Source organism: Cyprinus carpio, unplaced genomic scaffold, assembly GCF_018340385.1.
Source record: "Cyprinus carpio isolate SPL01 unplaced genomic scaffold, ASM1834038v1 S000006552, whole genome shotgun sequence".
In the NCBI taxonomy this organism is placed as follows: domain Eukaryota; kingdom Metazoa; phylum Chordata; class Actinopteri; order Cypriniformes; family Cyprinidae; genus Cyprinus; species Cyprinus carpio.
The window spans coordinates 388045-399397 of NW_024879215.1; the positions used below are offsets into that span (position 1 = coordinate 388045).

Sequence of the window (11353 nt, forward strand, 5' to 3'; positions counted from 1 at the left end):
AGTCCAAAACAAAACAAACAAAGGAAAAGAAAGGAACGGGAACTCGGAGGACGAGAAGATTAAGGAGAAGGTGCAGAATATGAGAAGATTAAGGGGAATCTCGGATGACGAGAATGCTGCATACACGAAGGGTAAGGACTCCATACAAACAACAGGAAAAGACAGGAATATATAGGGAGGCTAATGACAATAGATTGCCTGCACCTGGTGCAATTAACAGGAGTGCAATTACTGTGAAGACAGGACCAGACTAGAGGAATTCTAGTGCCTACGGTGAAGTGTCTTGTTACAATCAATTGAGCTTGTTTAATTTGTTAAAGCAATACAATTTAAAATGTTAAAACAATTTATCTTGGACTCCTAAGCAAAGCAAGCACTGGATGTACTGTTCCTCAAATGGCATCAAACTGAAATTACAGTCAAAAGTTTGCCCTGTATTATATTGAGAAAATAACTGAATACACCAGTAAAGTGATAAATGTTTTTAATGTAATGTATCATGAGTGTAGCAACAGAAATTATGATGCTGCATTATTTCTCCAAAGGGGAAAGTACATTTTAGTTAAAGAAATAAAAGAAAAAATAAATGCAAGATCATGTTTAGTTACCAAACAGAAATTTGCTACAAGTTTGAAGAAAAGCAGCTGCTACTTGAATACATGTAGTTTCTGTGTCATATTCTGTGTTTACACTTCAGTCTGCACTGAAGCCATTAGCAATATTCTGGCATCTTCTGCTACGTCATTCAGAGCTCTCTTCAGCATTTTTGACACTGTCATATAAGACAATCCTCCTGCCACCACAGAACCAAGTAAGGGTACGAGACTCACAGCATACGCAACTGCATTTTTCAGTCACAAGCAGGGATTCAGCACCTGCTAAGGATAATATTGAAGCTGGGTTTATCCCACCAATCAGTGGCGACTTTGTTAGACTTTTGAATTCCTCAATGGTCTTCCCAGAACTTTCACAGAGCTTCTGCAGAGATGGATCATCTAGACCAAAGGTACTGTAGTATGTTTCTATCTCCTTTATAACAATGGCTATATCCACAGCAACTGAAAGACCAGGAAGAGGGACTGTAGCCACCAAAGCAGACAGTAAGGCAACTTTTCCAATGTTTTTCTCTAGAACTTTCTTCTTTTTCTCATTGATCTCCAGTGTAATATTCGGCAAAGCCAACATTAGCACACGTCTCTTATGCTGTGAAAGCTCTTGCTCCAATCTATCCTGCAGAAGATTTAAATCATACTTGCCGAGCTCAAAGCTAGAGATCAAAAACACGACAGGATCCTCTATACCAATGTTTCTCAGACCTAGACAGAAACAGTAAAGTGCATCATGAAATAAGTCATTAAATATTTTATTATAAACTATTTCATATTTCATAATTATTACTGTATCTGATAAAAACATTGTTGTGTGAACTGAATAACCAACCATTTTCACAGTCCTCTCGGATGATATCCAATGTCTTTTTCTGGTCAAAGCTTTTCTTCTTACTCTTCTTCTCAGCATCAATGCTTGAGTCAATCTTGGAACGAACAAAATAAAACGTTTTCCCCATTCTCATGATCTCTTTGGCCAGCTGGGTGTGGCATTCTCTAAACCGATCTGAAGCAATGATGATGAAAAAATCATAGCATTCAAACGCAACAAGTTTAAGATACTCATCAGCTTTGAAGTTTGGTGTTCCAATGCCAGGAAGATCCCACACTTTCACAGTTTTGTATTTTGGGTGAACATAAGCTTTAGGCTCCATAGTGGTTTCTACAGGGCCAGTTTTAGCAGAGCCCTCTTCTTCATCCCCTAAACCCCTGAGTGCATTGACAAACGTGGATTTTCCAGAACCGGACTCCCCCGTCACACCAATGTTAAGTTCTACAAGATCCTGTTTATCAAGGACTTCTTTGATCGTGTTTACCGCTGTTGGGAGATCCTGAGTAGATATGGATTCTTTAATATCTTCCAGGTCCTCCAGAGTTATTTTTTCAAAATCATCAAACATAGCCATCTAAAAAAAACACAAAAAAAGAACAAACAAAAGACAATCACATCAAATTCAACAATGTTATAAAAAGAAACTGTTGAATATATGTAGCAAAAATTGCTCCCGTAACTAACGTAACCTTGGTTCCCTGAGAAAAATGAAAATGAGCATTGCATTAATTTTAATGCTATGGGGAACTCCAAAACACTGAAGCCTGATTTGATACTATTTATGTAGCTGCAGAAACAAATGGCATTTAGTCTCAGTCAGTGCCGAGTGCTATTTCATCTGAATATTTCGACTGAGAAGTGGCAGCACTGACTTAGGCACTGTAGCATGGCCAGCTAGCACTGCAATTTTAACCACAGTTATTTCCACCAGAGTGCTCTCTGGTTTAAATTGCCCAGCACGTGCACTGCCTTCAGAAAGTGCAGGTTTCTCTATGCCCATATGAGGAGGTGCCCCACCATCTTGTAAAGAGGCCATGACCTAAGACCACCTTGGTGGTCTATGTAGGTCAAAACTGTCATGTTTTCTGAATGGACCAGAATGTGGCACCCCCCTTTGGGCTGGCAGGAAGATCTTGAGAGCCAGGAAGTAATGGCATCATTTCCAAGCAGTTGATACATTGGCATTGCTCCAAGCTGGACCAGAAGCTGAATGCCGGTCTGCCCTATTTCAGTGCTCCCAAACCTGAGTTGGAAGCATCTGTCATGATTATCTTCCTTCTGGAGACTAGTCCCAGCTGAGTACCTGTCTGATACAGGAAAGGGGCCTTTGAAGGGGCCACAGCCCTGACACAGCTGTGGGTTACCCTGAGGTGGAGGTGTCCCAGACATCAAGCATGGCATGCAGGCTTCCAGCCAGTATTGAAGGGACTGCATTTGGAGCAGGCCTAGCAGAACCACAGAGGAGGCAGCTGCCATCAGGCCCAGCATCCTCTGTAATGTCCTGAGGGGAAGAGAGACCCCTACATTGAATAATGCCACAAGCCACTGAATATTCAGAGTGTATTCTTGCGTAAACCAGGCCCGCATCTGGGGCCGAGTTGAGACCTGTTCCCAGGAAAGTGATTCACTGGCTAGGAGACAGGAAGCACCTGGCTGAATTGATCCTGAGCCCCAGGTGTTCCAAGTGGCTGAGGAGCAGAGATCTGTGGGCACAAGCTCATGCTCCCACTTGGCCAAGATGAGCCAGTCATTGAGGTAGTTCATGATGCACACACCCTTCTGCCTCAGAAGGCTGTGTCCATGCACTTCGTTAAGGTACGTGGTGCAAGAGACAGTCAGAATGGGAGGACTGTATATTGTTAAGTCACCCCTTTGAACGCAAATCTCAAGAACGGTCTGTGATGAGGGAATATCTTGATATTAAAGTAAGTATCTTTCAGATCCACTGATAAGAAGCAGTCCCCTAGACAAACATGTGAGAGGATCTATTTCAAAGTCAACATCCAGAATGACCACTTCTTCAGAGCACTGTTCAGGTGCTTCAGTTTGAGGATTGGCCTGAGGCAACTGTCCTTCTTAGAAACAATGAAGTAGTGGCTGTAAAAGTCTGACTCACTGAGAGCTGATGGGACTCGGCCCCCTTGGCCAGCAGATACTGTATTTTGTATCAGAGTACATGAGTATCTTTGCCCTAGACTGAAGTTTTCAAACAAGGCCTGTGACTTGAAGAACTTCCCATACCCCTTCTGCTCTGCGCTGTCAATGGAGGTGAGGGCGGCTGAGACTGAAAAGTGGATGTGGATCTAGAAGGGGGAATGCCAAGACCTAGTAAGTTCATTGTGGAAAGTGGGGTCAGGGTCAGCAGAGCCTTCTCTGCTTGCCCTATAAAAATAATAAAATTGTGTAAAAAATGTTATGATTATTATTTAGGTATCATTTTCATTTGTGTAATGTCCACAAAATGGCCTATGATTAGCCTATGATTAGTTTAGTTGAGGTTGAGGTGGGATATCCTACATAAAAAAAAAGTCTGTGGCCAGCACGTTTTTGGCAGGGTTCCCCTGGTAAAATTCACATTCCAGGGGCTAAATATCATGTCAATGAGTTGCTTCAACCAGCAGACATGAAAAAACAACCCGCTGCAACATTGTTAAAGTAGCCCAATTTGGCAACACTACGTCCAGCGTTTAGTTGGGAATTTTCAAGCCGCTGTCGCCGGCGACGACACTAGACCTAGTTGCCGATCTACATTTTTCAATACGCTCTTTTGCAGACAAAGGAATAACTGAGAAAAGGATAAACTACTCAACTTAATTTGCTAACAAGGGTTTTGTGTGCAATTTCAAAGATTGCAACTATGAGCGGCTAACAGCTAGCACCGAGCACAACAAGTTATTTGGCCATGTTTGTTTTTTTAATGCGAGTAAAAGGGACAAAGAATGACAGACACACAGACTTTATTTACAAGTGACAGGTGAGTGGTTTATTATTTGGCGAAGATTGATTCATGCACATTGTTATGGAGGTGTACGTGTTGTCTGATAATACTGTACTGTGGCGTGGTGTATGGATGTCCAGCATTTCTACAGTTTTGCTGCTGTGGGCACGTCGTCATTTTAGAGTGACTTGAATGTTCATAGTGACCTGTCTATTGGTGGATTACTTTTACTGATCCATGTAGAGAAATTTACTCTGAATTGAACCCACCCCCATCTAGCCTACTGTTGAAATAGTTGATCAGCTGTCATTGTTGTTGAGAGCCTGTGTGCGGCATAATATGCAAATTGTATGCATATGGCTGCATTAGCTGTAACAGAGATGTGTAAGATAGATGTCTAAGGGTATTTAGTTTACAGTTGCTTACTGAAGGCACTGACTAAAACCCCATGGATCTGAAATGGAAACCATTCAACAAGTCAGCTGTGGCAGGGTCATCTGGAGTCAACCACTATAAGCTGAGCTCCTCAACGTCCTTTATGAGGACGAGTTTAAGTTCGGAGACCAGACTGGTTCTAGCATCACTTGGCTCTCTATGTGGCAAGGGGACAGAGTCCTTCACAGAGTTCACACAATCCTCTGCATCAGAAGCTGTCTGTGACACAGTATCATCTGCAAATTTTAGCTAAAATTTGATGTCCTGTTTTATCTGTTAGGAGGTCAAATGGTCCATCAACTAAATATTTTATTATTTTATTATGCAAGGTATTTCTCAGTATCTCTCTCTATAGATCATAGATCATACTGTATATTCAATAATTTACTGTATATCCAATACAAATAAATTTAACTAATATTTCAAGTTCAAAATTAATTGCCTTGCACACTTCAAAGTAAGGAATATTGTGCTTCTGCAAAGTAAACATGCACATCAATCTGAAATTTTTCTCCATTTCGTTTTTCAAGTATATTATGCAAATTCATATGCTTATCTGTACATAAATCTTCTGTTCCAGATGCATACAAATCTTCTGTTCCAGATGCATACTTTACCACATTATTGTTATTATTATTATTGTTATTGTTATTATTATTATTTGTTTTTTTCTTTAGTCCTATTTAATTGTTCTTTCTGTTCTCATGTCATATGTATGTATGTATGTATGTATGTATGTACCATGAGCTCCTAAAAACCACAAATTCCTTGTGTTTGCACACACTTGGTGAATAAAGCTGATTCTGAAATCTACATCTTAAATCAAAATGCAAAAATGAAACAATGAATTGGTATGGTCTGAAAACTGACTCACATGTTTTCAATCTCACCTTTGTTTCAGAGCAGAGACTGGAAGAATTATTAGACTGAGAAGACAGTGCTGTTTCCTTCACAAATGTGAAATTCACTGCTGTACAAAGAAAAGTTTGAAGTAAGTTCAGTCAAGGTGTGCAAGTAAATGCATAAGTACCCTTATAATGTGAAAATTGATTCATCATGCGTGTTACATTTATAGAGACCCGTTTCCAACACTGGATAAAAACTAAAACAACCCAGCAAACATTGGTCCGACTGCAACGTCGTGTCCCTGGCCAAAAATAGTCACGGTAGGATGGCATAAATCGGTAAAAAATATGTAACACAGAACATTTCCTAAAAATGCATTCAGATATGTTTGTACATGTCTATAGTTCTATGGGGTTGCATGTATAATTGTTACTTTGACGTTTAGCTACGTTCAATAAAATATATATCCTGTTGTAAATCGGTTGTGAGAGGACGTCACTACGGTGACGTCTTTTACACGTGCATTTATAGTCCATCACGACCCTCAATGAAATCCTTGTGAAATATGCAAAAGCTGTGCTTACAGCTGTCGCGGACTCGGTGGTGTTTGCACTCGGACTTGTCTCAGGGCTGTATTACTCGAGTCCGGTCTTGGACTCGAGTCCGGACTCGAGACATTTTTCTATCGTCTCAGACTTGTCTCGGACTCGGTGGTGTTTGCACTCGGACTTGTCTCGGACTTGGCCATTGGACTCGCCAAATGTTCTCGTTGGTCTCGACCGAGTCCAGCAAAAAATAAAAATAAAAAAAAATCATTTTCCTTCAAAACAAAACCACATTTGCATGATGTCGCTCTGAAAACGTGTGGAAACTGCTAGGCGCGACGCTTTCTCCTTTTTTCCAAAGCACTCTGTAGCCTGCGCTCTATGCTTGCGCTCCAGTGGCGTCTGCTGTTGCTAAGCAACCATGACCTGTTCTCCATGAAGACGCAGAAGTTTCAGCAAAATGGATTACCTGCACTAAAAATCCCTTGCAGTAGCTCTGCTAATAAATTCATTTTAAAAATGGCTATCCTTGTACAGCTACGATCAGCTGTTTCTCCATCTTGGCTTAGCTTTCAATTTTGTTACGGGAAAGGATGCGCATGACCAGCGGCGCACTTGCTGCGTTCTGAAAAGTTTAGATGTTTCTAATTTAATTTTCTACCTGTTAGATTGTGTTTTATTTACGCCTACACCTAGGTAGCCTTAAACTTACCCTTTACAATAATGAAATACTAATCAATGTTGTACAGTATAGGGGTTGCAAGATCACTTTTTATTTTTTATTTTAAAAATACTTGAGTTACTCGACTACTCGTGGTTCATTCTATTGTAAATGAAAACACATTAAATAGTTTTTTTTTTATCAATAAATGCTTATTAATTTATAGCCTTACGCAACAATTACATATGTTAATTTGCAAAACTTTATAATTATGACATTACATATATAAATTTTCATGTAACACCCAGTATTTGTATCTGTAACAATCACAACATTGTTCGTATCTGCATTCGGATACAACGCCGTACAGTTACTTGATAAGACCGTTATGACTTTTTATCTTTTTTTTTCATAGTTATCACTGAAGTATGTCGTGTTAAACTAAAATAATATTTATCATGCAAGCAGAGAGATGTCATGACAAACGTTTAGTGATCATTTGAACACGACTGAATCCATTCAATGCGCACATTTTCATTGCGCAGAACTCTTTAAGCGAGTCTTAATGTTTAGTGAACTTCACTTAACAAATGTGCGTGTGCCGCGAAAACCAGCAAAAGATAAAGATGCAAACATGTAGGACAAGTAGAAAATGTATCTGTATCTAAGCTGATTATTAGCCTACTTTTGAGAGAGAACTGGTATGGTTTTTGAGAGAGACGCGCAACGCGGCTGTTTGATTGGTGAGCGCGCTGTCCATCAATCATTAAATCATTTAAAATCGTAGCCTAAGGTTTAAATCATTGACTTTAAAAAATAAACAAATAAAAGAATGATTATGATGTATTACAACAAGAGATATTACTCTAGGCAAGCTCTGATTTCTGAGAGATGCACGGAGAGGCATCAGCAATGCGGTGTTTGATTTGCGCTCTTTTCACTCATAAAGTTTACATTCATTCACTTCACACTCGTGACTTTAGAGGTCTGTGTATAATATTGCTCTGATCCCCTGGCTCAACTGTTATCTAGCAAACACCAGACTGTGCCAACTTCCGCTGACTATTCAGGCCAAATTATTCCTTGTCCGTTATTCGTTTTTGAAGGCGTTATCCGTGCCATTCCGAATAAGGTATTCGGCTTCAGGCACAACCCTAATTATTACATTACATATTTTATTTTTACATGCAACATAGATATGGTCATAGAAAGTAACAGCTCCACGCAATATTGTAATCCTAATATTCACGTCGTACTTGCAAACACTTTGTATGCATTATGGTTAATGCATGCTGGAGTAGTCGATTGTTTCCGACAGCGCCGATGCAAGCCCTAGTACAGTATGACAAAAATGTTGCTGTATTTATGTGCGCATGCCCATTAGAGCCAAACGTATCGCTTCTAGCCTTAACTGCGCGCATTTGTCATATCCTGAGCTTTGCGTGTGTGTGTGCTGCGCCAAGGCATCAGTCATTTTAATTTTTGACCACAGACATAATCACAGCAACAGCAGCATTATAAAGTAAATAAAATGTAAATAAAGTACATAAAAATAATTTGACCCTACTGCTCCAAACTCGGTTCTAGAGGGCCGGTGTCCTTTAGAGTTTAGCTCTAATTAAACACATTGAACCAGCTAATTAAGCTCTTACTAGACACACTAGAAACTTCCAGATAGGTGTGTTAAGGCCAGTTGGAGCTAAACTTTTCAGGGCATTGGCCCTCCAGGATCTAGTTTGGAGACCCCTATCCTACAGAGCTGTTACTCTGCACATGCTTTTTGATCATTACAAATAACAATATCAAATTATTTTCTTAGAATAGGAGATATGCTGTCTCTTGCATCACATACATTATCAGTAGTTAAGAATGTGGTCTTGAAGAGGATCCTTTTTTTTCCCTCTCATTTGGATTCGGTCTTGACCTGGACTCGAAACCTTTGGACTTGGACTTGACTTGGACTCAAACCTCTTTGGACTCGGTCTTGACTCATCGAGTGCTTTCCAGTGTTGCCAGGTTTTTTCAAAACCGCCAATTGCTACTCAAAACTATCCCAATCGACCAAGTAGTTTTTAAGAGGTTTTTAAGAGGTTGTGAATAAACATCCTTTGACGTCTTTTACACTAATAAACAATGAAGACTAGCAGGAAAAAAATACAGGAATTATCTTTATGAAATACACGATTTGTAAACAAAGTAAATATATTTACTCTATCTTGTTTAAATAAATTATAATCACAAAGTGCCCAGTGTGGTTAAGTGATTGCAAAGCCACTGCATTTTAGTCATTATTTCAACCTGTTTTATGTATTCGTTGTTATTATTTTTATGATGGAATGTATGCATATACATGTGAAACAGATATATCCGCTGACCATTTAGGTCTGAGTTGGATGGTAATTGCCAAAACTGTGCTGCCAAGATGTAGTAACAAAAGATAGTAATAAATTTCATGATATTACAAAATCCTGCGATAGGATAGATTATCTCGAGAGATAGTGTTAACGCGTTCTTCTGGTCCGGAACATTGAACAACCACGAGGAGAGGATGAATCGAGGAGGGAGTTGTATCGATATATATATATTAGTCACAGTCACACGCCTAGTTAAGGGTCTTTAGAGCAGAACATCTTTTATACAATAAAATAAAATGTAATGCATGTTGATGACCTTTTTCAAATGTTTCATTCATCATTCATTCATCTTGTTCCAAGTTTTTTTTATTTTTTTTATTTAGCTGTAGACCATAAAGATATTTTGAAAATAAGTGCATGTCATTTACCTCAAATTTTTCATTTTATTTTTTTTAAAAAGAAATATATTCTCTTCCCCCAGGTGCTGTGAAGAGGTGACTCTGAAATTGATTGCAGCAATGGCAGAACACCTGAAGTATGCTCCAGGAAGAGCTGGGGGTGGTGGTTACAAGAAATGACCCAAACAGCTGTAATATGTTTAAGGGATAGTTCACCCTTAATAGTTAATTTTTCTCATCCTCATGTTCCAAACCTGTATACGTTTTTCTATGTTCTGCTGAACACAAGGATATTTGGAAGAATGTTTGTAACCAAGCAGATCTCGCCTCACATTTACTATTATAGTCATTTTTGCTACAATGGTAGTTAATGGGTTGTGAGATCTGCTTGGTTACAAACATTCTTCCAAATATCTTTGTAAATTACAAATTTTGTGTGAACTATCCCTTTATATAATAATTCAGTATTTTGTAATTGGTATTTTAATTTGGTTAACAGATGCTAAACTGTTCAAAAACAATAAAATGTGCTAAATCAGAACATGCTTCTTTTTTGCTTATGTCCACAAATAATGTGTTCTTGTTTGTGATGTACACGTGATTAAAACGTTTTATGGACGTGCAGGTCTGACTGGACCGATTTTGAACCTTTGTCAAGATGTATTAAACCTCAAGACATAATTGATTGCCTTTCACGATGTTACACAATGGGTGTGTGATTATGTGATATGCAGGCTTGTACACTTAAACTATGCAGCAACACATTTAAACAGCCAGTAGACAACGCATTTAGACGTCCAGGGACGTGCAGAAAAGACGTGGAATTCACGGCCAGATGACGTCATAGACGTCCGTTCAACTTTCATTTTGGAACTATTTTTCAACCATGACGGGACGTGTCGGAGGGACGTCTTTTCAACGGTCATTAAACGTCCAAAATGTTTGCTGGTAAAGTAATTTTTCTCAGAATTGCGGGATATACACCTGACACTTAAACTCGACATTGTGAGTCATAATTTCAGAATTGCGCAATATAAACTCGCAAATCTGACTTTTTTTCTCTCGCAATTGCATATATAGCCTATGTCTCTTAATTCTGACTTTGGCTAATCTCGCAGTTCTGAGAAAAAATATATTTATAAGGCACATTTTTTTAAACATTCTACAAACATTTAGAAGATCAGTGAAACAGTAAAAATACATCACAAAGGAGCCGATTAGACTGTATCTTTCTTACCAAATTCTTCTGAGCAGCAAGAAGACTCTGAATTGAAGCCCAGAGTTAAACTTTTCCACTTTATGCAAAACAAGATCAGAGCATTCACCCAATAAATACTATCACTTTCGTTTTCGCTGCTATGGATCACAGTAACACGTATCAGAGGCATGCACATATTTGGGCGGAGTTCATTTGTTCACAGGGGCGATTCTAGGATTTTCATTCTTGGCTCAGCCCCTAGTGAGGGTATAATAATAATAGCTATATATATATATATATATATATATATATATATATATATATATATATATATATATATATATATATATATATATATACGTGTGTGTGTGTGTGTGTGTATAAATAAGTAGGGGTCGTATACTAAACTTATTGCAGTATTCCACTGTATTGCATAGATAGTTATAAAATTTGAGTACTGAATAAGTACTCAAATTGTTCCCAGAATTCAAAAAAAAATCACATTCTTAAAACATAAAATTTTATTAACCTAAAAAAA

At 38.6% G+C, this 11353-nt stretch overlaps 1 pseudogene; it reads right to left on the reverse strand.

Annotated features, from left to right (window-relative positions):
* Positions 1–467: 467 nt before the first annotated feature.
* On the reverse strand, positions 468–10980 carry LOC122143991 (annotated as a pseudogene).
* Positions 10981–11353: the final 373 nt, after the last annotated feature.